This window comes from Anas acuta, chromosome 2 (assembly GCF_963932015.1).
Source record: "Anas acuta chromosome 2, bAnaAcu1.1, whole genome shotgun sequence".
Taxonomy (NCBI): Eukaryota; Metazoa; Chordata; class Aves; order Anseriformes; family Anatidae; genus Anas; species Anas acuta.
This window is the reverse complement of record NC_088980.1, coordinates 41,292,049-41,319,404: the sequence shown is the minus strand read 5'-3', so window position 1 is coordinate 41,319,404 and position 27,356 is coordinate 41,292,049. Positions and strand designations below refer to the sequence as shown.

Genomic DNA, 27,356 nt, shown 5'->3' with positions numbered 1-27,356 from the left:
CTGTTTTCATGTTCTAGTTCTCTGGTCTTGGAGAATTGAGTTTTCTTATCTGATTTCAACTCAGAAATTATTTTTGGAAATTACTTGGTTAGTTTTTCCAGCTAAGGAGAAATTAATCCATGAGATCGATCTGTTTCTATGAACTGATCTTTATTTAAAGCTTTATTAAATATATATATATATATATATATATATATATATATATATATATATATATATATATATATTCTGCAGAGTTCTACTGTAATTTAGGCCATTTCAGCATGGGAAATATACTGCTTCCATCAGCCCAGTGATTCAACTTTCCTGCTATGCCTTGAAGGACTAAAAAATCCTCAAGTCAAAGAAAACACAAACTAAGCAGAAATGCCAGGCAATAGAAGAAAAGTGATTGAAGTGTCTTATATATGCATATTCCAATCTCTGTGGGGAAGCATTTGCTGTCCTTTGGAGGCAGTTTGATCACCTCCATATGGACTGTTGAAAATGTCACAGCCTGCAATTTAGCTCACTGAGAAATGCAAGATGTTTTCTTCCTTCTCTCCTGTAGATCTTTCTATCACCTGCCATCTTCCTCAGCCACTTCTAGAAACTGCAAAATTAGGAATGACAAAACATGCAAAAATGAATCATAGGTAGAAGTGACAGCTCAGAAATATCAAAATGTGCTGTAGGTGGGACTTGATTTAAAATGGAACATGAAAAAGAGCAGGAATTCTTTCAAAAAGATAAGTGATATGCAGAAAGTAGAAATCTGAAGGCTCTGAAAATCCTCATGAGGAAAGAAATGGCAAAAAAAATCAACGTAGCCAAATATACACACCAGAGACCTCTAAATATACTAACACATGTTAGGATCCACTGATCCAGCTTGTGCCCAAGCATTGGCTTCTGTATAAGTCAGACTTGTCCAGGTCTCTGTTTTTTCTACCTTTTTAAAACCAGGAACAATTGCATCGATTCACATTTGTTCCCACTTTACTGGTTTATGTGCATTTGATGATTTAGCACTCAGTAAATGACAGAATGATGTTTTGTTTGTATTGCTGCAATAGCTAAAGATGAGTCAGCTGCTTTAAATATAATTTTACAGGGTTAACTTCTCATTTTGTATGACTAAGATTTTTTTTTTCCTTTAACCATGCCTGCAATCACTTACAGTGAAATTTGTGAGACAAAGTGATCTGATAAACTGTTAAAATTGAATATACTATGACTAGTTAATCTGTTATAGTTCCAAGGCCCTACTGCATGTCCAAATGCCTCTTTAAATGTTAACACAGAAGTAGAACAAGTATGCATGTATGTACACAGCTCATCTGGCATTCAGAGTATTATTCTGGGGCAAGCAGCACAGAAATTGCATTTATTTCTCTATTTGCAGGACACTCTCTCAGACCTCATTTTGCTGAAATGACAACTTTGAATTCTTTCCTATAATAGAGAAAGACTTCATTTTTATCTTACTGCTGTTCAGACTTTAGCCTTTTGCATAGAGGTGACCTGGATCTAGACCAAAAGCAAACTTGTTGTTTTGTTTGCTTCATAAGAAAAGTGCTTTAGAAGAGAGACAGTTCCTGCCTGAAAAAGGTCCAGAGATTGCTGAAGGATGCTACTAACAGGTAATGAGGTAACACAAAGTAACACTGTGGTTTCTGGAGTAGTTAGCAGCATTGAACATCTACATGTCTGGGGAGAATGTACAATGAAAAACACAAAATTACTTGGGGACAAAGATGTTACTAGGGTATACCACACACACCCTTTCATGATCCCAGAACAATGTTAAGCCATGGAACACAGTAATTCCCACCTCTAATTCTTTTATACCAGACCATGCATCCAAAATATGTGACATCTAAAATCACTGGGGATTCTGGAACTTGTCACCCCAGTTCCATTCAGCCAAAATATCAGGGAAATGGGGTGAATGAGATTTTAAAGTTGAGATAACTGACAAAATCTTGGTCTTGATTTCAGAGATCTTCAGCTCAAAGCTACAAAGCATTAGTTCTTCAATTCTGGAGAGGTCAGAGCCAGGAAAGAAGAATTAGGTGAATATTGAATATTCTCAAGGATTATCCCTTTTTCTATGACTTCAAAAGTCAATATATATATATTTTTTTAATCTTACAGAGTGATCACTTTTCTAGAGAAGATAAATTCTTGGGAAGGTCTAAAGCTACAGCACATCTGTACTCTCATACATGCTCATGTTTCCTGAGAAACATCAGGTCAGGCTTAAAGAAATACTATAAGGGGATGCCAAAGCTTCCAGTGAAAATGTGGATATTTTCCAGCTGTTTTGGAGCTACCTCATGGAGCTGGACCCAAAACCCAATGTAATTTTACACTCTTGGACTAGTCTGAGCATGCATTCCCTTTGACTGCAGACCAGTTTATTAGTGCTGGCGCCAGCATTCTTTGTATATAAGGGAGGAATGGGGAGATATTTGTGGAGAGCTTTTAAAGCACAGTGGGTTATCTGCAATAATTACCATAAAAACTGCCATGTGCCATTTTGTTTTATTATTTTTTTTTAATTATACTTTTATTTTCTTTTGTCTTGCAAGAGAGGAGGAATGGATTCAGAAAAAAAAAAAAAAAAAGGTGAAATATATGCCTCTTATTGCATTTCTTCTTCATATACGTTGCATAGGCTTTTATCTGTTGCGGTATTAAAAAGGAAGGTTGTGAAAACCATTTTGAAGAAATCAAACAGCACTCAAAATACTCATAAGCACAAACAGTTATGCTGCATATACACAACCTCGTATATGACCTGACTTCTGACTTACAGTCTAATGCTCTTCTGTGATCAGCACAAAGAATCTCTAATAGTAAACTGTTCAGCATCAGCACAAGAAACGGATGCTTTGGCCATGCTGTCCACCAAAACCCATGTCTCACAAGACAGTACAACTATGGCTCAGTCAGGATGGGTCCCTTCAGGTTTAAATGCTATCCCAGCCTTCCGCTTTAGCCAAAAGCAGCTGATGGGGTGGCAGGCTGCCAGCCTTGGCTTTAGTTTCAGCTATTCATTTAGAAATGGCAAAGAGAGATATGATTACATTGAAACTCCGTCACAGTTCCCTCAGTTGTAGAGATGAGGATCAGTATCTATATAGAAAGAAAAAAAAAAAAAGGAAAAAAAAAAAGCTACACAGCTACACTATCATAGCTGCCCCTTTGGCAGCCTCAGAGGTGATAACAGACAGAAAGCGGGAAAGGGGAAAAGGTTGATTTGGGAGACAACACCTCAGATAAAACCATGGAGATAAGCTAAGAGATGGTCAGTTACAGATATTTGGACAGGATATTAGAAGATCTACACAAGGCCCTAGGAGTGCACATGTGGAGAAATGTTGTGTGAGCCATTTCTTCAATGTGGCCTACTCCTGTTGTATGTACCCTCACAAGTCCCTTCACTGCCATGAAGCATGTGCATTTAGCCTGCTCAGCCTTTAAATAGAAAGTGTTGCTTGGTCTGGACCCTACCCAGTCTTGCTGTCTCTTGCCGAAAAAACAGCTTTTGGGGTGTAATTTCTGAGGCCTGTCAAAGGGGCCCAACAGTAGTTTAGCAAAGGGCCCAGGTACCTGTCTAAAGTATGGAGCCTCAGGACTGCTGTGTCAAAAGATGAGTTGAATGGGGCCTTGAACTGGCATGCATAGAAATAGTGATGTCTGAGGGAAAAGCAGGCTTCCTGAAGCTGTGAAAGGGAACAGGGCCCGCTCAGGCATTTCACCACCAACACCTGTGAAGGTACTGGTTATTACAACAGCCCACCACAGCTTGTTAAAAAGCTGTAACTACTTGCCTGACTGGGAGGAAAAAAAGGAGGGGAAGAGGAGGGGATTATGCTTCTCCTGAGTGCTTCTCATGGGCTCTGCCTGAGGAAAACTGTTGGATGGAGATGGCCGAGGAAAGCTGTCTTTTGAAGGAGAGGGAGGAATGCTGTAAAAGCAAAGAACATATATGCCATGTGATGAAAAAAACACTTCTCTGAGTTTCAAGGCACTGGTCCAGAGAGGGCTGATAAACCTGTGGCAACCTGGGAAGATGCTGACAGTTGCTGGACTGGAAGAAAAGGTCTGCTCTGCAGGAATGCAGTAAGTGACAGGGAACAGGAGACATTTGTTTGCGGTGTATTTTCTTTTGATATACCTCATCCAGTAGACCTGTCTGAATGTTCTCTGTTTGAAAAGTAACTTTGTTCCGTTAGAACATGGAGTTGAAAATGAACCCATTTTGGTGCTTAAGGTAACTTTATTCTGAGGAAAGTACTGACAAATCCATCCCAAAATCCCAGCCAGCTTGGGTCCTGTCACAAAGCAACAACTATGTGCAACTTCAAGGCACAGCTCATGTGTGTTGGGTACCGTTGTTTGGCTACTGAAGGAACTGAGGCTCAGGGTAAGACAGAAGGTAGGTAACAGGTTTGATCTAAAGCATCTGAAATCAAAGCAAGAAAGACCAAAGTAGTGTACTGACCTGGGATTTGGAAGAGTCAAATCAAATTATTGATTTTCATCTTACTTCTGTGATCTCACGGGTCCGTCTGTAAAACAGAAATGAATGTATTTCCCTCCCTGGTGGTAAAATTATGAGATTCTCAACTGCTATCTTAAAGGGTTCCAGAGTACCCATGACACTGTCCTCTTTGGTGTTCAGGCCCACCAAGAACTGGAACTGAGGGAGTAAGTGACGTAAGGGTCATTTAGAGAGTTGCTGCATGAGACTCCTGTGAGGCATTGTTTGAATTTTACTCTGTATGATTTGATCAGTGAGTTTAGGTTACTGAATACAGTGCTTACTGAGTACTCAGTAGCAAAGAAGCTAAGGGATGGTAGCAGCAGAGGGACAGAATATGAGAAAGTTGGGAGAGGATGGGAGTAAATGACCAAGAAGCTAAATGACAACCCAGAAGCTATCCTTTCCTACACACTTCTGCTCAGTTTACCTATTTTCAGGGTTATAAGAACTATTAATGCTTTTACTTCTCTTTGTCACAGTCCTCACAGAGATGAGAGGAGTCACTTGGGTAGATTCTCTTGTACCTTCTATGAGGCTTATTACCTCCTGATGCTCTTGCACTGTCAGTGTGTAGCTCCTGGTCTGCCCTTGTCTCTGTGCTGTTTCTAGTTCTGCTATTTGGCATGGCCTGCTCACTCAACAAATCATCCTAACCCAGTTTCTAGGTATTTAAGAGGGTTGCAGTGATGCCTGTCTGCCTTCCACTGAAAGAGCTGTCCTGACAAACCTTCACCACATTGTTGATAATGTCAACCTTTCCAGGTCCTGTGCAAAGAACCTCTCTATAGGGCCTATGTGCAATCTATGCAGCTCTCTCTTTAAACATTACTCAGGCTCCAGTCCATCTAGGAGAGATTTCAAATTTAAGCATGACTATAAAGAAAACCAAGCAGTCGGGTAGGAGCTAGCTTCCTATCTTTTTCCCTCTTCCCCTTGTCCTTTTCCTCTCCAATTATTCACCAGACTGCAACCCAAAACTTGAGAAAAAAAGACATCCTGTATGTGTTTGGATTGTTACGTTATAAGCTCTGTTATGTTTAATTGTGTTGTTGTTTTTTGGTCACCTCATTTTCACTTTTAACAATATGTGTGAAATGGTTCAAACAATGATACAGAGATAGGGATAATACAGACTTTGTGTGTAGAGACTGTAAAGAGACTAGCATCAGTGGCTTTATAATGCACAATCAGATGCATATTATATATATTGGAATATTCCTCTGAATTAAATCCATAAGATCTTTCCTCCCTTTCTCTAAAATACTACATCACATTTTCTGAGAACTGTTTGTGATGAGGAATGTGTTAGCATTAATTCTGTTTGAACACCAAGCCTTTTTCTCAAGGGAAACTTCCCTCTCCTTCCAGCTTTCCTGCAGTACTCCCACCTGAAGCTAGAGAGGGACTTTGAGGCTGAGAAGTGACAGGATCAGTCCCTTTGTTGTAGCTGCATTCTGGTGAGTGGCACTCCCCCCACATCTCCAAGCAGGGCTTGTGCATGCCTTTTTGAGAAGATCTTACTGAGAGCATGAAAAGTGGGCAGAACCCATGCTCTCTCATCCTAGCACAACCTGGGGACAAAGAGGCTGTTTAAGAAGTGGGATTGTAACAGAAGAGTCCAGTGACATCTGGGCAGGTTTTAAAGACAATCTCATGGATCAACTGACAGATCTCCGTCTATCTTTTCATCCATACTGCCTGCTTCTTTTGTCTCTCTTTTGAGTAAGAAAAAAAATCACAATAGATTATCTAAGAAGCTCTGCCCTTTCTTCCCATTCAGAAACTGGTTCAGGATATTTACTTTCCTAGAAGTACTACCTTCCCCAGCTACAACAAATGCTTTTAGAGCTTTAGCCATTAGTCAGCTGTATTACTGTAACATTATTTTTGCAAGCAATGCCTCAAATATCCACAACTCCAATAGCAGGAAAACAGAAGAAACACTATGGGAATGGGTAACCAGTGATGACTTTGTCTTTCCTCTCTCTTTCCTCAAATGGTCTCTGAAGTGATTTTCCAGAAAGTGCATGGTTGTAATTAAGAGAGAAAAATGAGCTGTTAATCAGAAACACACAGTTTGCTCTAACAGCTCAGATTTACCTGGGGCAGAGATTGCCATCCATATTAAACAGCATATGGGAAGGTTTTTCTTTTCATGGTTGCCACTGTGAGTAAAAATTAGTATTGTTCTTGCACAGATGGCTTAAGCCTGAACAGGGTCTAAACGCCTCAGTTATTCAGTGCATCCTCAATGATGTCAGTGCTGAAAGTCTTCAAACAGGATATGCTGAGCACTTCATGTGCCCTTTCACTGGACCTGTTAATATAAAATAGAAATGCTAGTGATTAATATACTGAAGAGACTGTTGTGTAAAGGATAATAGACCCTGAAGTTTAGAGGTTAATAGCAAGATCTGCATCAGATTCACTTAAAAATCACAGTGGTAATGTAGTTTATGAAGTTGTTATTAAGCGCTTTTCTTCTTTTCCTGGACACCTGAGTATCCCAGATTCAGAGAATCTTCTGTCAGCCTTCTATCAGCAAGGGCACATTGCTGAATCATGTTCAACTTCGTGTTCACCAGGGTTCCTAAGACCTTTTCTGCCAGGTTGCTTTCCAACTGGTGGCTCCCAGTATGTACTGGTACCTGGTGTTGTTTCTCCCCAGGGGCAGGACTTCGCATTTTCCTGTGCTGATCTTGAGGTTCCTGACAGCCAACATCTCCAGCGTGTCTAAGTCCCTCTGGATGGCAGCAAAACCCTCTGGTGTATTAGCTGCTCCTCCACATGATAGCCTGTTTCAGCAGCAGCCTGTGCTTTGTCTCACATTTTGTGTATCATGAATTAGAACCATTTCTGAGGACTTAGAAAAGCAAACGTTAAAGCCAAAGGCAAACAGAGGTATCAGTATCGAAGCCTCTCACAATGAGGTAAGGATAAACCCTGAGATCAGTGAAAAGTATCCTTTGGCATTCATGTTTCCTTTGGCATTTTCTGCACTCACACCTTACTCATACTCCTAACCTCACCTTCAAAAGCTACAGCCAACATTCAATCATAAGGCAACATTTCCATCTGTAAGCATTCCGTTGGCAGAATTCAAGATGGTATAATATTGGGAAAAAATGGAAGACTGACAAAGGAAGGGAGATAGTAAGTAAAATTAGTTCAGTTTTACATTAGCTGGGCTGAAAACTGTAGTGGTTCAGGAGTAGTTTCATAAAGAAGTCTGCTACTATTAAGTTGGCAAATTCTGTGAGAGAGGCAGGACAGAAAACTAAAACTATTTTAGATGCTGAATTTTTATTTACTGCTTAACATTTATCAGAGATCTTGGAAATATATTACATTTTCCAGGAATCTCAGTCCCATCACCACTGAATTTGCCATAATGTTATTAGGACATTTTCCTAAGAAAGACATTACAGATGTCTATAGAAGAAAAGGATCAAAATTCAAGAGCTGAGAGGTTTGTGCTCAGAAGCCTCAGGACACCACTGCTAGTATGCTAGAAACATTGCATGCAAGGTAGAGTTGACTGTAGATTGGGAGCAGGATTGCCTGAGCAAAATTTTGCTTGTGATTAAAGCCAAAGAAATTTTGTAGTTTCATCAGATTCACTTCATCTGATCCCCTCCCCCCATTGACTTTAACTCAAGTTACCTTTAAAGAGTTATCTACATTATTCTGAATTTGGAAGACTGTAAGCTCTTTGAATAAATAAAAATTGCTATTTAAAAATAAATAAATTTAAAACAAACAAACAAAACAAAACACCAGTTTCATTTCAGAAGGATGAATATCTATGGATAGTTTTCAGTTCTGTTAGGGACTGGCTTCAGCACAGAGATTATTTATGGCCTGTGTTAGTTTGTTGAGAGCCATATCTCTAACTTATGCTAATAGCATATCATCTCAGGTGCCTCAATGATTTCTGGGAAGTATCTTCCAAATAGCATCTGACAGAACAGATACTATTAAACATGAGTAAGAGTATTGGAATCTGGTTCTGTATCAAGGCAAGAATCTTGATTGAAAGCCCTTGAAAATGGATTAAGCTTTCACAGTCCTTTCCCGTGTTATCATTGCTTGTTTCTGCTAGTCACCCTGCTGCATGTTGCTGTTGTTCTCTGTGTTTCTCCTGATGCACTGTTCTGCAAATTTAGCATTCTGTCTTTGCCTCCTTGCCTCAACTCCTTTTCCTTTCCAAAGTAATGCTGAGGTGCTGAAGAGACTCTTTATCTAGTCTCAAGACATTCAGCAAGCTGAATAACTCTGGAAAATCTCGATAAATAAACAAACAATTTCATCTCTACCATTTACTATTATGTCATTTCCTATAATTTCATGTTTGAGTTGCCCAGTTCTCTACTGTGGCTACCACCAATAAATTTTGTTGAGGAAAAAGTGAATAAACACCTTTAGCCTGACATTCAGAGAAATACAATCAATTTCCACAAGAGACCCTCATTTTCTAGCACTGAAAGATTGTGTTGAAAGAAGTTCAGAATCTCTCTCAATTGTACTTGTGGTAAAGTAAAGCGATTGGTGTGACGGATGGGTTATTCACTGGGGATCCAGACTGAAAAGCAAGTGCCTGTTTGGGACTCTGCATTTCAAAGGGGCTTCACATAGAGCTTAGAATCCATCTGCTAACTCCATGAATCCATGAAGTTTGTCCAATACAGACATCAGTCTGATGTTTCTTTAAGTCTCCACTGGGACCTCCACATCTTATATGTTTTCCTCCAATCCTAAGCACCCAGAATGTATTAAATGAAAGGTTGCATAAGTCTACCAGCAATTCACCTATTTCATCCTCGAATTGATTCAAAACTCTTGAATGATTACCATCTGGTCTCGACAATGTGTTGCTGTTCTTCATATTATTTGTTCCCCAAACCCTGCTCTAGTCACTTGAATATTTCTTATGACCTGAACTAACCCAAGGGTCTCTCTGTACTCCTGAGTAGAACAGACAGTGAAACACTTGAGTTACTGATGTTTTTCTGAAATCAATCTTGCTGTTGATGGTTGATTTGAGCTGGGCTATGGTTTTGTTATATTGCCTCAGTTAGCTAGTAATTGAATAAATAAAGTTACTATATCGAGGAAAGTAACGGAGTAGCACAGAGATGGTCATTTGTTGTCATGAGTTTTCAGGGTTGGCTGTGCTTTGAACACTGACTGTGTTGTTGGGGGAACAAAGTGCTCTATGTCAGGGATACCAGCATCCAGGATGTCAACCCAGTTACCCCACTAGCATTTGACATCTTGCCACAAAACCAGTTCTTTGGAAGCAGAGCTGTTTTGCTGAGAACTAAGCAGGGGTAACAGCATTGCAGGAGCAGGGTTATGAAGCAGAAGCTACCTGTTCTGTGGTGGCAGGGCCAGAGGAGCACAGCTTGGGCAAAACCTTTCTTTGTTACAGCCTAACTAGGGAGCTCAAAGCTAAAAGCAGAAAGCACAGAAATAGGGCTGTCTAGAGTCGCAGGACATTCGGTACAGGTTTTCATAAAACAAACAATAAGGCTTTTCTTAGACTTAAAAGTGCCTAGATACCAGGTATTTTTTAAGGCCTGGATGGCCTCACCAACAACCATTCCTTCAGACTTCTGTATCTCACTGTCTCTACAGTGAAAATATTATAGATGTTTTCCTGTCAGCTTTGGCTTCTGGCTCTGTAAGTTACATAGGTAGAAAGCACTAAAAGCATCAAAACAAATCCCTGGAATATACATGCAGACATTTCTCAGGCATTTGCATGAGACTAATTCCATAATTTATGAAATTGAGCCTTGACAGAGCTTCTTGTCTCTCCAACCAAGAGGAGTATCCACTAAGACTTTTTTGGTCTTGTGATAATAGTAGCTACAGGTAGAGGATTTGCATGAGTTTTAGTCCCTAAGCTAAAAATAAATAAATAAATAATAATAATACCAAGGATAGGTCTTTATAACAGGTGTTTTTTTCCTTAAGAGGACACTACACTTAACTGACCTCATTTTACTGGCCTCTGAATCCCGTCAGCCCACAGATAGTTTCACATTATAACAAGACTTGCCTAAATCTGGGCTGTGCTCTGGAATGTATTATGTGTTTAGGCTATGAGAACTTCATATAATTAAAAACCAAGATCTGTTCTGGACACAAACACATACAAAACAAAGAGATAAATAGCTAGTATTGAATAGTGGAAGGAGATGTGAAAAACAGCAAGAAATTGCAGAAAGATTTTTGCTGGACCTTGATTTTATTTGCAGAGAGAGAGAGAGACTGAGAGATTTTGGAGAACTGAGAGCAGCATGATGAGAAATTACATTCTGTGTCTAAGGTTCAGACCCATCTTGCTACCTACAGCCACCTGAAGTTAGGTAAGCAGTCTAAAATGCTCTGGTACAATGGTCTGTGGCAAAAATGTCCTCTTTTGGAGGTGCTTATCTTTCAGATGGGCTGTGGATGAAGGTTACACCACTAGTTTGGGTGGCTAAGAGAGGAATTCCTGGTCTGATCTCAAGCAAGGCCTTTAGGGTTCAGTTACCAGAGAAGCTGCCATCCAATTCCATGCATGGCAGTATGTATATTGCATGCTACTGATACACAGGTGCTTTTCTCCTCTTGCAGTTTATGAAAGTCCTTAAGTTATCCTCCATGAAGATTTTTCAAGGCTCTATGGTTGATTTTAGATCCCTGATTCCTGTGTTGATATCTTGGAATAGTTGTGGGAACGCTTGCTAAGAAGTCAGCAATTGTGCGTGCAGATTCCAGAATTTCTGGAATCTGGGTGAGCTGGAAGCTATTGTGACCCTGAAAATGATCTGTTTTGCTTTAATTTCAGAGTCACAGTTCTCACCATTATGTAAAACATAAACATTATGTAAAACATCTGAGCAGTAGGTGTGTTGCAAAGGTTAATGAATCTTTGGATTTTAGTAAAATGCTATATCACACCTTAGATCTTTGGAAAATACTGTGCAAAATATTTGTAGAAATGCTTTAGGAAAGTGTTCTGTCACTTTCTATATTGTTTTAATTTTTAAAGATCTGATTGCCACATTCATTAAACCAACTAATTAAAGTAATTTTGTAGTATCAATTATGATCCTCTAATAGATCTCCTTTGATTTGGATCTCAAATATTTTTTTTTATTTTGTTCTTTTCTTTGTCTTGATCTGTTGCCAAAGTGTAATACAACAACAGTCTGGCTCACACCCTGTCTTTTCTCAGGAGACTCTGTGCTGGGAGCTGGCATAATGGTCTACAGTAAGTACTTCCCAACTCTTCCTATTCCCAGCTGCTCCTTACAGATGGACAGAAAGTTTCACAAGACTAAACACGCTCTAAGTTCAGGCCTCTTTTTTTAAGCAGCAAAACCTCCCTGATGCCCAGTGTCTAGCTGGGAAATATATAGTGGAACTGCAGTGAAAAGAAGTGAAAATACTGGTCTCTTGCCCTTAACTGTTCTTATCCTTTCCACACCTCCAGCAGCTAAAAGTTTTTAGGTCTCTTCCATAGCCTCTTAGCTAAAATATCTCCTGATCTTTTGCAGAAGGAAAAGGCTGCATGGGGCTAAAGCAAGAGCTGAATGAAGAGATGGTGCAGGGAAATTGCAGACTAGAAATTATTATTATTATTATTTTTTGATTCAATAAAAAGGGAAAATATTTTTGCTTACACGTATATTTTTGCCCCATTTACTCTTCCTTTTACTACCTACAACAAAAGCTTTTAGACAATAAGCTTCATTAACATAGTGATCTCCCAGAAGTTCGGTATAGAGGAATTGTGGTGGAATTCATACACAAATAATACTTTTTTTTTAGCTCAGAATTCAATGGTTTTCAGACTTTGTGTTTCCTATTCCACCTTCTCAAATAGTTAATGTTGAGGCAACTTGTTAAATAGCCAAATCATACATCGTTTTGAAGACAATCTGTTAATGTTTCATCCAAATCTGCTTTAAGTGTCCTTGCCCTATTGCAAATGCTGGTCATTAAATGGTGTCCTGCCTAGTTCTTATATTGGATCATGTTTTGGATTGCTAACTCTAACTCTTAAGGGGTACCTTATTTCAGCCCAGTGTCCACTCTTTACTACAGAATATCAATCTGAATTTCTGAAGTGAGTCAGATTGAAAAGGGCTTTGTATAAAAGTGCTACTTAGTAACTGAAAAGGTTCACTCAGGATATCAGAAAATAGTTTTAACTATTCCGACTAAAGACATATATGCATACAGCCACATATAATTGCATAGCTAATATCAAACATATTTGTCTTCTAGATTTACCCATCTCTTCTAAGTCACTCCATACAGACATATAGTTGTTTGTACATTTTAGCAAAAGAATCCTTCACTTCTGCTTGAAAAACAGGAAGGTAACTTTGAGGTTTCAGTGTTGTAGCCTATAAGACTCCCTGATGTTTACCCCAACGGTCTTAGTCATGACCAGCAGAGATTAAAAGTATATCTACTCATCTCTCATTAAGCAGGCCATGGTTTAAACATGTCTATATTAGAAAAAATAGTTGGGCAGTTTTGAAAGATTTCCCCCCCCCCCCCGGTATTTTAGAGTTTTATCTCTATTTTCATTCTCTCTAATGCAACCAAGTCCTTCTCAAAAGTGTTAAAATTTAGTGATTTTTTTCCAAGGATAAAACTTGAGATTGATAGGGGAGTAGCAATAAGCAAGGATAGACAGGCAGTCTTTTGTAAGGAGAGGGGTTTGGCTGTCAGGGCAGTTCTCCTGCAGTTTCTGGATATTTTCAGTTTCCAGGAGGACAGTGGAAGCCCACACCTGAGTGTAAGTCTGATGGCAATGGGGCTTCTCATCATCCTGGCCATTGTCCTGGCAGTATGTGCCACATGAGATGTTGTTAATGAGGACATAATTGCTGCCTTATTTCCTCTCCCATATAAATTCTAAAGGAAAGTGTTTCTCGTCCCTGGATCAAGTCTAAAAAACAGTATTTGGCTGTGTCCTTAGTGTGTATAAAGTGGTTCACAAAAATGGACTGAATAGTACAGACTAGTCTATAGGAAATGAAAAGCAGAGAAGCATAAGGTTCTCTCTGGTAATGAAGGAAATTAAAATGGCTTTCTGGAAAGTAATGCTCTTTCTACTTGATAAATAAAATACTTTGTTTTCTTCATTTGCTGCCTTCCATTATGTAGTTATGAATTATAAAAAGACCTTTGTGGCTCTCTGCACATTCCTAAGAACATAACAGTCATTTTCCTCCTTCTGTCTCTTAGGAGGAAGACTCTAAGTACACCATCATCAGATACTTTCATATAAGGATTACTGATTAATGCTCCTTACTGTAACGGATAGAAATGGCTTATGTCTGCTAATGGACTTCCAAATATTCCCAAAGAGTGGTTGTTGAGACACACTCAAGTTTTGCATTCAGAAGGTAATGGTGTGATAGTAAAAGAAAACTAAATTGGACTGATGGAAATATTTTGTCACAGTGTCTTAAATCCAAATCACCTACTGGGTTTCTATTCTGCTTCTGATGTTTGCTAGATAATGAAGGATTGACTTTTAACATTTATTATAACATTGTGTTACAGTTATGGCTGAGAAAACACTCTCGTGGTAACACCTTCCATTCAGCTGCATAAAACTTTGTGACAAAATTGCCATTTGGGCTCAAATTACTTATGCTTGTTCTCCTCCCAGAAATATTTTTTTTTCTTTTTTTTGATAGTAATACAATACTCTTTGGTGGTGGTGAGATAAGCACACTTAAAGGAAAAAAAAAAGTGGTGCGGAGGGAATTTTTTTTTTTCAAAGTGTGATTCTTTGATCATTAAGAAATGACTAAGAGTTGCAACTTCAAATTTGCTGGCTTTCATACCTAAGACAGGTGTTTGGAAAAGTGTAATTGAATAGGAATATCAGAACAAGGTTTTCAATTCTGTTTACCTTTTCAAGGGAATCTTGAGTCATTCTGCAATAACATATTCAGGGTATTTGAGCATATTTGTGTTGTGCAGGAAATAGCACATTCCATTTGTTTGCAGAGGAGTGTGTAGCTAACAACCTATTTTGTTCATGTAAATACATGTTTACTCTTATGTAAAGATACACACTATAACATAGTTAGAGTGCCGTAGGAAAAAATGGCCCTTGGTATTTATTCTCTTGCTTCTCTTTTCCTTCCAATAGCTTATAATGAGAAGGAATCCAAATTCAGCACTGAACAACAAGAATTTAAAGTTCATTGTGATGGATGCTGCTTTCTAATATGAATCGTGTTGCCTGTATAAATCTTAGAAAAAAAAAAAGCATTATGTCAATGAATTTTCATGTGCACAATTAAAGGTGTAAGTAAATCAGTGGGACTGAGCAAGCAAATCTTTTATGAAATGAGGATTTTTTTTCATTATTCTTTTCACACTGTAGCAGGAATTGAATGTTTGAAGGTAGCATATGAGGAGAAGTAAGTTATGTTCAGCTATTCATCTTGCTGAAGGCATGATGAAATTTGTTGACTGTTCCATCTCTTGGTTTTGCAAAGTCACAGATGTCACTATCTGGGTTATGCCCAGGAATAACAGTGAATTGAAGTGATTCCTACTACCGCAAAAAGCTACTGATCTAGTGAGGGGAACAGGTGAGAGAAGAGTACTCAGGATGTTGTCGGGTTGAGTTTCTTACTAAGACACTGTATTTCAAATCATACAGTGTATTATTGTGTGTAAGGAAAGGTTCTGAGAAATTTTTAAAAAAGAAAAATCTACTAGTGAAGCCTGCAAGGTTTTCAAGTCTGTTCATATCTATCCATTCTACTGAAGTCTGCAATAGTGTTCCATAATGGCAATGCCTGAGGAACGTGATGTTTGCTGTGGTAATTTCATGCCAAGTCTCAGTGGCCAAATAGTCATGTGGCTTTTCCTCTGTTAGATGCACACAAGGAAATTTGTCCCACAGGCTGGGTGGTTGTGGTGGTTTTACCTTGCTGGGCAGCTGAACACCATGACTACTCTCTCATTCCCCCTCCTCAGAAGAACAGAAGAAGAGAGTGAGAAAAAAGCATGCTGAAAAAAGGAAAAAAAAAAAAAAGGCTCACAGGTTCAGGTAAGGATAGTTTAATTAAAGGGAAAAGGAAGGGGGGTAGGGGGGGGAGGGGGAAAGCAAGCAAAGGCCATGCAGAAGCACAGGAAGAGGAAAAAAAATCTTCCCATCAGTGAGCAATATTTAGCCATGTCCCAGGAAGCAGGGCAGTTCAGCCATGTCCCAGGATATGCATTGCAGTTGTTTGGGAGGACAGACGTCTTCATAACAAGAGCCCCCTCTCTCCTTCCCCTTTCTCAGCTTTAATTGCTGAGTGTGATGCCCTAAGGTGTGGAATATCCCTTTGGTTGGTTTAGGGAGTCCTGATGCTGTGCCAGCACTGCTCAGCAATAGCCAAAACACTGATGTGATACCAGTGCTGTTCTAGCTGCAAGTGCAGAGCACAGCGTTGTATGGGCTGCTGCAGGGAGCGTTAACTCCATCCCAGCCAGACCCAGAACAGCTGTACCTGTACTAAAGGGAAATTGTGTCACCTTTAACTCTATTCTATGACTTTGAGCTTAGGCTCAACCCATAAATCACAAAGCGATCTTATCACCTTATTTTTGTTCATCACTTTTAAATCTGCTGTAATATTTGGGAGTTTTAGGGTAACCACTAGGACTCTCTTTGACTGTAAAAATGAAAGAGAGGAAAGTGAGTTGTAGTAGCTTGGTTCAGTTAGCTTAGAACATGCAAAAATTGTTTTTAGGTCAAGGCTGACATGTTTTCTGCTATGATGATGATACTGTTTAGGAAGAAATTACTCTGAGAGTCAAAACAATTAGATAGATAAGTAGGTCAATAGTGACTGGGAAAACTATTTTAAAGAAGTCCCTATGTTTTTTGGGGGGTAAGAAACAGCAGAGGATTCTCTCAAGACAAATAAGTTCTCACTAGTGAGAGCTGTCACCCAGAGGAGAGGTAGTAAAGCCATAGGAAAAAAAAAAAAGGATGTAGCTAGAAGAAAGATAAGGGAGTCAGATTTTACAGCAGATGTAAGGCGCACACAACAAAAACTTCCTAAGAGGTAGCAAAGCACAAAGGAATGATTCTGTGAACTTCCCTTTGGACATCTCCCTCAGTGGAGACTGAGGCCAATGCCTCACCTGTTTGGCCTTAATTTCATTACATGTCAGATGCTTTTGGCAGGGCCTGCACTTCAGCTGGACGGAGCCCTGAGAGGCACAATGGCAAATAAGAGGACAGTCACGTGAGTTTATCAAGGTACTCCAACGCAGCACCGATCCTTAGTACTCTAAGAGATCTGTTGTTATATCTCCCAAATGCTTTGAGGTTTACAATTTTACAACAGAACCGTAAATCAGAGCCAAACTTGGGCACCCAGTACCCAAGTATTGTAGGACTGGATTTCCTCCTTTCAGTTGCCCCAGTACTTTGAGGACATGGCTGTAATGCATCAAAGCTTGATTTGTCTCAGAATTGGCGGGGTACTAGGCTCTTCCAGTCATCAGAAATAACCTCTGGTATCTCAAAAAAAAAAAAAAAAAAAAAGGAGGACTTTCTCCCCCATCCTAATGTTCTCTTATGTTTCCTTTCAGATTTAAATTCTTCAGGAAAATAAGCCTTTGTCATTTTAATGATCAATGTTTGAAATATAGAGAAGCATACAAAAAGTGCCCCTGACCCCAGCACAAAGAAGTCCCTAGTTATCAGCAATGTAGCCAGCTTAAGAAGGCAGTGAAATTTAACAAAAGCTGCAAAAATCTACTTTTAAAGTTATCACTCTGTCCAGAGTTTGCACTTTTGTGTCTCACTTTAATGAAAGCTCTGCTTCGACGGTGGGTGATCTTAAAGAAGACCTAAAAATAATTATTTTAATACTAGCTACTTACTTTTCCGAACTCTTTGCAAAACTAGTGTCTCTCTCTTCTTTGCCTCCAACAGCATAAAATGTACTGTCAGCTTTTCCTTTTTGAGCTCTGCAATACCTAGACTAACTGAGAATCATTGGTTTCCACTGAACCCTAAACTTTTGAAAAGAGCTACCCTTTTTCAGCCAATGCATCAGAGAAGTCAGTGGGATCAGCCAACTCTGAAAATGCAGTAATGGGCTACTAAGTTAGCTATGACAGACTTTGCAAGGAGAGGTTTATCCTGCCTTCTCCCCCCCTGCCCAGCTTTACACATTTCTACGTGTTATGGGATAAAGTAAAAGCCTCTAATGTGTATTCCAGTATCCTCTCAAATGGTTTTTGAACTCAGTGTCATAAATAACAACACCAACAAGGTGTATCTAGATGATTTTTCTTTCCTGAACTTTCCAGGCCTTTGAGGCTCTTGGAGAGCAAGGCTTATGCTAATAAAAGGGGAAAAGGGTGCTACTCCCAATCTGAAGTCTGCCAAGAAGGACTGAATGGCTCAGATAGCTCTGGGAATACTTGTCTGGGACAGGGACAAGACAGACAGGGAGGCACCGAGCAATGATACAAGTGTGACCTCCTGCCAGGTTTTCCAGACAGAATAACAAAAGATCACTTCCAAGCAGGAGGTATTTTATGTTTTCAGACTTTGCCATCTAAAGATTTTATATTAGAATAATTATTCAGCTGATGCAGGGACTGTGTGTCCTACAGAAGAAATGGACTTATAAGCCTATACACTTGTTTGTCTCTCTCCAGAGTAATGTTTGAGCCAGGTGAGTGATATCACCCAAACTTGTCAGATAGACAGGGGTCTGGAAGACAGTAAGGGTGGAAAACTGTGAATCTTGTTGCTAACACCTTAATGTTGAGTGCAATGGGAACCCCACAGGGCAGAGGTCCATGGGCTTGCACCTCTCCCAGCTCCTGGAAGAATTTCATATAAAACTTTCATCTTCCTATAAAGCAAAATCAACAAGCCTCAAGATATCAACCTGTAAAAAAAACAAGCTCCTTCAGTCCCAGGTTTCAGTGATCTACATCTTTCTGCACACCTTCAAGCATGGATTAACTGAAGGAAGGTAAAGATTTTCTTTTTTCTTTTTTACCTTCCTCGCAGTGGCACCCTTCATCCTGAAATGGGGGTGGGAGAGAGGCAGTGCACACTTCCCTGTGACGGTCTTGATGACTATTTATATTTTATGATCTGCAGCTCAGGTTTTTGTGGTGAAAGATGAATGTGAATATATCTCTCTCCAGGGCCAGATCCTCACTGTAGATACTTCCTTCAGACCCCTCAGTTTGTGTAGGAATGATGTCCATGAGCAGTTCCTCACAAGTTCTATCACAAGATAGCACTGGTGAGTTAGAATCTCAAATGGGATCAGGAATACAAGGGGTTACTTTTTTTCCTCCTTGTCTGCCCCAGGTGAAGTTCTGCTTGACATAATCCAGGCTACAGTGAAAGCTGTGCTCTGAAATGTGCAATAGGTTATTTTTGTCTTGGCGGTGCACTCTGGACTTGGTAACAGTTTTTGAAGACATAGGACATGAGCAGAAAAATATGCTAAATTAGAGTGGTTAACCAAGATACTAACAAAGCTTGCAGAGATATGTGCCAGTGAACTCACATAGCAAATACATGCAGATGCCTTTTTTCATACTGAAATTACTTATTCTTTTGTTTCCGTGAAAGAGGAGTAGAAGCTTTCATCCTTTTCAAACCCCTAACATTTAGATTTATGAGCATGCCACCCATATTTTTGGGTGGAGAGGACTGCCATCAGTAGTCTTGCCATTGCTAAAATTAACTGACATCTTAGGCTACATAAGCTGCTTATTCCCAAAAGTCAAGTCACTAGGGGCACTTACAGCAAAGAGAATGTTAATGGGATATTTCCGAGAATAGGCACTAAGTATGGAAAACATTGGAGCAAAGACATATATGTTTGAATGTCATATAAGTACCTTGGGCACTAACCAGAGCATTTTGTAACAAGGAAGGCTGGTAAGATAAATATTGTAGAAGGAGTTGTGAAACTCAATTATTTCCTCATCCCAAAAACTTAGTATTAGCTTCCACTCCTAGCACAAGAAACATTTATTCCTTAGCTTAATTGACAAAGATGTTTTTGACCCATCTGTTCCATAAACTCATCCATACACTAATGCAACCTTATGGCTGTGGCCATCTCATTCAGATTGCAGGAAGAAAATGGCTTCTTCTGCCCTAGTACCTCAAAGAATAATATAATATAATAAAGGAAATACTGCAGGAAGAGAACTGGTTTGTGTTTCATAAGTGAAGCCCAGGACTAATCAGCCACTAAGTTAATTTACTGAGACCAGAGTCAGAGCAGAAAGAAGGGAAATGCAAGCTGTGTTTAAGATTAAACTGGTATTTTATGTTTTTGCATTACAGAATCACTATAAAACCAAATCAGCCAGGACACACATCTGCCTGTGAAAGAATGTCATTTGTCTACGAAGCCTCACTACTGTCTGCAAGCTGTTTTAAAAGGTAGTTTGAAAGGGACTATGGAAACCTGAGAGCAATCCCACACATGCATGCAAACAGACCACTGAAGTAGATTTGCTTGACAGCTCCTTTACCATGGAAAGGCACATTGTGTTTCAGATCTGTCTCTTCCTTGTCTTCTCTGAACTCTGAAATACACTTACAACAGTTCACCTCTCTCCTTTCTCACCATGCTCACCCTTCCCTAAATGTGGGGGGGAAAAAAAAAAAGAGAGAGAGAGAGAGCTAATACAAAAGGCCCCAAAACCTCATCCTCTGGTGTTTGTAAAATAGATCACAAGTAGTTTGTTGATTTCTCATTGCCACCCACCCTGTAATCATAATCAGGGTTAATACATTCTAAGCAGTATTTAGTTTAACATAGAAATAGCTTGGTGTTTCTGAGGAGTGTGCGTGCTAGGAGAAGAGTCTGACAGGGTTTGCAGAAATAAATATGGATGTCCTAATGAGGAAATTGCCTTGGGGAAACCAGGTATGTCAGTGTAACTAGGGGACTCAGATTTAAACGGCAGCTGACCAAATGCAACTCCAGCTGTTAGAATCGCTTATCTGAGAACCTCAGGAGACATGACTGGTTCCTCAACAACAGATGATTTGGGATAAGAAAGTATTGGGTATTTGGCCTTTTTTGAATTTGGCATATCATGGCTTAAACTTAAATATACTATTTGCCCAACTGAGTTTTTCCTCACGGGGAAAAAACATGCATTCTTCTCAACTTCATGGCTTCAGCTTTTGCCTTCTTTAGTTTAAAAGTCCCTTTTTGGAGGTAGTAGATAGGGAAGGGTACTGTCTTATAGAATGACCAAGCCTTTCTCAAATGTAGCCTTTTTCAAGATACATTTTATAGCTGGGATGGACTGCAATTCTATCCATTCAATCATAAACCCATTAATGAACAATATCACACCTGTGATTTCATGATGTTTCTGATGCAACTGTGAATAGTTGTATGTTGCTAAAAGATACTGATGGAAGCAAGAGCTGTAGACATTGCTCCAGAGGTAAATAAACTATGAAACATCTCCAACTCTCTCTCATAAAATCCCTCTCTTGCTGCATCCCCTAGGATACTCAGCAAAATTAGGCACCTTTTCCTCTGTAAGCAGAGGCCTCTGAAATGTTTGGTCTTTTGCCTAAGCTAAATAGCCTGGGCTGAGAAGCAGAAGTGAAAAAATAAATTAGTTTATCATTGGTGAAGCAACAAGTTCATGAGCCTGTCAGACCCATGACATCCAAAGCCTGGTCCCAGAATCCTGTTTTGGAAAGGGTTGCAGTGGTTGTGTTCATAGAAGTAGCCCAACATCTGCTCTTTTCAGGAGGCAGTGATTACAGTGAAGAAGGCAGTATCTGTTTGGGGAGTCCCTACTTCTGCAGAGTACTAGTGGTACAGCACCAGTTAGGTGCCATGAATGTCATATACATGTACTGGCAGTTATTCCCAAGGTTATTTACTACATTATCTTTGCCACCTGAAGGAAAACAGATCATTTTTTTCCATCTGATTCTAACATAGCTTTGTTGTTATCATTTATTTAGCTTTCTATAGCCACTATTTTATTTATTTTTTCTATTCTGCCTCTTTCTGCTGTATATATTTGCTATCTAGATATCTGAACTAAGGCCCATCCTCCTCATTAGTGATCTCAGCATTGTATATGACATTATGACAATTTTATGCATGCACATTTTCACATGGTTTGCTTCCCCTTTATGTCAGCAATTATGAGCTGCCATTAAAAGCATGAGAAATGGTTACAGTGCTGTTACAATTTTACATTGACAGGTAATCTAAGGGGAATAGAGGGAGGAAATAACATAAAGACTAAGAAAAACAGGGAAGAAGAGGAGAACTGGTGAAAGGATGAATTAATGGAATAATATAAAGAAGAGGAAAAGTAGTTCTTAAGGCTCAACATATCAGGGTATTCTCTGGTACAGGGAGTCTTTGACAGTTTCATAGTCACAGATTAAGCAGCAAAATTTGGAAAAGAGAAAGGATATGTCCCATCAAGACATGCAAAGTTATCTCTGTGTTATCATCTAGATCACAACATAAGCAAAATCAGTCATGGGCAGACATTTATATACATTTGTGCTACCTCAGTATAAATTATGTGACCTGTCACCAGGTCACAAAATTATACATCTCTGTCACTATGTTATACACACTAGACATCACAGTTATGGTGTTTTCAATTTAATGTCTATAGGAAAATTAGGAAGCCATAAATATGGTGGCATAATATTGCCTATTTCCTAGTTTGTGACAGTTAACATCTTTGTTTGACCAAGGTGTGAGTGAAGCCCTTGTAGAAAGCAGCCTTTCCTACCTGATACAGGTGGAGAACATCAGTTTGCTAGAGACCTATTTTTCTTCATGGCCTACAAGGTCAACACAGTTGATTAGTTTAGTTTAGACCTGATTATTAGGCAGCTACAGTTACATTAGATAAGAAGAATGCTACTCACCAAAGATGTGAAACAGGTCAGGAAGCACTCATCAAGCACCAGGAAGGAGGACACACCCTCAATCAGGCTTAGTTTTTGCCTCAGGCACTCATATTGCCAATCAACTCTGCTTTTTGGCATAGCAGAAAGAGAGTTTATCTGTGACAGAGGGTCTGCTAAGGACCTTGTCCAGCAAGGAATGAATGGGATTGCAGTACTTAATGAATATGATCAAAGCAGTAGATTTAATCCATGCCAGCAATAGATAAATGGCAACAGCTCTAATTGTTTTTACTGAGAGAAATCTTCCTGGTAAATAAGCCTTTAAATTGGTAGCACGATTCTGGTTGTTACCAGAATTGATTAGCTGGCCATCGCAAGGAAATTCTGCATCAATATGGGCAAAGGCAGGTAAAAAGGAACACCACTTAAGAATGCTAGGGATAATACAGTCAAGAGCAGAAATGTATATCTTCTCTGTCATATAGCTACAGTCAAGAGCAGAAATGTATATCTTCTCTGTCATATAGCTACAGTCAAGAGCAGAAATGTATGTCTTCTCTGTCATATAGCTATGCTTGCTTCCTGAATCCTTTTTTTTTTTTTTTTTTTTCCAAGTGAGTTAATTATTCTTTGCTGTGGAAGCTTGTTTATTGAGACCATTCTCTGCCCCTTACTGTGTTCTCACAGGATTTTATGGGGAACAGAAAGAAACAAATGGTTCTATGTTTATGGCATATAATAAAATGTAACGAAAATACATTGAAAATATGATGTAAATCTAGATTCTAACAGGGTGGTAGCTTTCCTTTTCCTTCTTGTAGTGACCAGCCAACCTCCATGTTTCAGTTAGGGTATACATTATGTCCATCATTAAAAGCAGATGAAGTTCCTGTCATTTAAGTCCATTTGCTTAATGGACTATCGGTCTTAAAATGTTAGCTGGGCCTAGACATGATTTTGTTTCTTCTGGGTAACATTCACTGAACATCCTGATATCCAGTCACAGCAGGGAGACATTCAACATTATTTCTTCAGAGATCTGTGTAAAGGGGGAAGTTAATGATATGGAGGATAAAAATGAAATGGGGAAAAAAAAATACACTGATGCGTCTTGAGAATATTCAAGGCAGTTACAAGCATGTGCATGTCAAACCAAATTTTTATGCCTTTTTCTTTTCCTCAGGGAATGAATTGTAAAAGCAGACATTTGTCTTGATATTTAAACTATCTCTAGAAGTGAAGGTGGAAAAAAACTACAGAAGAATAATGGTAAAAATCTCTAATGTAATTAGCCAAAACTGTACAAGGATATCCTGCAAAAAGAGGAAAAAGAGGTTTAATCTGAGCCCAAGATGTAGTGCATGTCTTCACATAGGCAGAATGTTACCAGAGGTAATTCATAAATACTATTGCTAAGTGTGAATTGGAATCACAAGATGTTACTAGTCTATGACATTCTTGGGTAAAGAATATGGGGAAGTCAAATAGAAAAATGAGAAGGGAGCCAAAGAAAGTTTTACTTATGCTTTCACATACAGGCTGAATCAGCCTACTATGTAATTCTGTATCAGAAGGAAACTCTGTAAGCTAACAGTCTGATCCATCTTTCATAACTGATCAAATAAGGCACTGCCTATAGTAAGAAGGGTGGAAGAAATTTTAATAACATCAGGTTATTGAACCAGTGAAATACAAGAACATGCCAAACCTCTGCTTGCAGGATGTTCAATTACGTTTACATTATTGCTGATTCAAGGGGAGAGGTTCCTGGGCTTATCTGTCAAACACTTTCATAAGCAGAACCACAGAAACAGATCCTGACAGATACTGAGCATCCATGGCATGTCACCAGGCAAGCTCCTTTTAATCTTTATTTTGTGTAGCATTTCTTGTATCTCTTCCTCAGGTATCTACTCTCTCTCTCTCTCTCTCTTTTTTTTTTTTTTTTTCCCTAGAGGGCTCTAAACTATGGCCTTCTAGCTTCTGCTATGGTTTACCAGTTTTCCACCACAAGCTGGAAGAAGTAATAACTTGCCCAGGAGACCAGAACAGATATACTTCCTCAGAAGATGAAGATGGATCTCAAGGCCAAGAGTGTCAATGTTTAGCACAGACTTGTGTTAAGGAGTGTTTTCTTTAATAACAAGGAAAGATGGACTAAGTTCCTGCCTCTGTCAGTGCCCTGCAGAAGAAGAGTTAGATGAAAGTACTAAGGTAATCAATCTAAAAAAGATAATGAAAATAAACTGTAGTCTGAAATAATCATTTACCATGAAATGGTGGACACCTGTATAGTCTTTGATTATGGTGTGTGATAAAGTAGTCCATCTTGCAAGTTGGCCAGTGGGCTGGCTATTTCTTGAAGCAAGCCAGTTTGGATTGTGTAAACGAACATTCTCCTTTAAACACATGCTGTTCATATGCTTTGAACAGAATATGGTTATTTTAAATTTTCCAACAAAGGAGCTAACATGGCAGTATGACCTGTTTTGAAACTTCTGGCCTCCTCTGCCAGCTGTAGTGATTTTTATTAATTAGTTCAGTGTGTTTTAGTGTCCAGGGTATAATCAAATGGCAAACCTACTCTGTACCTCTAAGTGAATGAACAGATAGAACTATATCAATGAGAAAAACAATTCCAGTTTTGGCTGAATCCTAGGCTTTCAAAGAAGTGAAATAATTGCAAGGGGAGAGTTCATTAGCACTGAAAGCCCAGTGATTTGTAAACCACTCAAGTCTAGCAGAACCAAGGTTTTGGCAAGAAGGTATGAGAAAATGTACTATTGGTTCCATTTCTCACGATTGGCCAAGTTTACTAGTGACACAAAGCTATGTATTGGTTTATAGGAAAAATTGGGATTGACAAAGTTGTGGTTTCTACTGGGCCAGTGTTCTGACTAATGTTTAGCGCATACTTTCACTAACATTTTGTGAGTGTAATGTATTAATCTCCAGCAATACATCTGCTTTTCTCTGTTATCTCTGCTTAAGTCATAGTCAAGCCAGTCTTTAAAACAGGAGAAGTGAACTGTCAGTGTCCATTAACAGTGAGGTAAGCACTAAAAATGTTGGGCCAGGTGCTGCTTGGTTTCATCCTCAATTCTTCCCCTCTAGCTCTAGCTTCCATTTCATAACAAAACCAAAAAATGAAGTTGTCTGTCTCTGAAGGATGTGCACCCCAAGAACTTTCAAACGGTAAGAAACAAATTGTGATCAAGAGCCAATTGAGTACATTTAACACATATTCTATGTGAAAATGCATGTTTTTCAGGGTAAAGGAAGTTGCAGATGCAAAGTATAAAAACCAACACCCACAGGAAAAACTAAAGCCTCTGAGACAGAATTTTAAACTGTGATAACTTAGGAGTTCAAAAGTGGATTGCTATCAAAAGCTAAGATGCACACGGCACCTATTTTAAATGGTTTTCTGTATGCTTTCCCACAATGTCAGAAGTTTAATTAAGTCTGTCTTTAAATTCTTTCAGGAGAAAAAAAAAAAGTGTAGAAATGGAACAGGTATGACATTAGAATTATCTTGTATGCAGTCAAGGGCATGGCTCTTGTTGTTAAATTCAATGTCAAATACAGTGTCAAATAAGATGTTTTAAATTGCTTCAAAGCCCAAGGAAGAGAGGAAAGGCATCCAATTTTGGGGGAAACTCAGTTCTTCAAATGTGTATAACTACCTTCTCATATGACCTTAGAGTCCATCAAAATTTGTCCAGTGAGGTCCTGTTACTCGCATAAGCTGCCTCGGAATTGCTACACAAAGTATTCCTTTTGCCCCACAATAAAGACAGTGGTCTCCAAAAGGAGTGTAAAATTGACTCGCTCATAACACTTCAAGTTAAATAGTGCCTCCAGCAAAGTCAATAAGAAAATGTCTGGTCAGTTCAGTGGAGCTAAATATTCATCCATATGAATTAGCTGATGTCAAGTGAACCCTCTTGGGAGTAATAGAAAACTACATAATTTGTTTTTGTGTTAGAGAATTGTCTTCTTATGCAAGTTAAACTTAAGGCTACTTCTGACTTTTGTGCTCGATCAAAACCATAGATTAGGGTGTGGTCAGATGTGTAGGAAGAACATACCCTGATCTGAGAACTCCGCAAAATATTGAAAAACAGTGTGATGTTTACTATTTTTTCAGTATGATAAATCCCTAAGGGGATGAATTTGGACACTTCCTATGTATTGCTGCAATGGTTCACCTGAAAGAGAAACATTGCTGGGACATGGCTTTTTTACCTTCCGAATTTCTACTCATTAAAAACAAAATACAGGAGAGAAAAACACCAATTATGGCAAATTAACATCTGCAGATGCTGGTTAATAATATTAGACTTCCGAATATAAATTTATCCCCATCTCATCGCAGGTGCTTATCATATCATGTTCTATGTCTCCAATGCTTAAAATGAATGAGGTTCAATTATTTTCCTCACCTAAGTATGCTTTCAAATCCTGATTTATCACTGAAGGCAAGATTCAGTCCTTAACAGTTCTGAAATGTGTTCAGAAATGCAGTGATATCTGAATAACATGCTAGAAGATGGAAGGCTTAAAAAGATTTATATTTTTAATTTAAAATATAGCGATCATCAAAAGTGAGTGAGTCTCCATGTGTACAGAATGCAGAATTACAAAATGTGCTTTGCACAAGTGATAGTGAATACATTTCTTCTCTCCAGAGTCTGTCAAAACACTCTGTGAGTGCTCTCTGTTTTGGCAAAGCTGCAAAATAAAAGACACATTCAGTTCTCTGTCATTTTAGATGCATTATAGAGCTATCTCTCACCAAATGCTTCCTCCTCCAACCCTTGAATTCCCAGTGGCTGCCTGACTGTGCGTTGATATATGCTCCTGTTCCCTTTTATTTTAAAT

At 39.0% G+C, this 27,356-nt stretch overlaps 1 long non-coding RNA gene across 1 annotated transcript; it reads left to right on the top strand.

Moving 5' to 3' along the window:
- Window positions 1–3,605: 3,605 nt before the first annotated feature.
- On the top strand, window positions 3,606–14,878 carry LOC137851700 (uncharacterized). The gene is made up of 2 exons (XR_011093372.1): window positions 3,606–4,110; window positions 13,790–14,878. It is a non-coding gene; the product is annotated as an uncharacterized lncRNA (long non-coding RNA).
- Window positions 14,879–27,356: the final 12,478 nt, after the last annotated feature.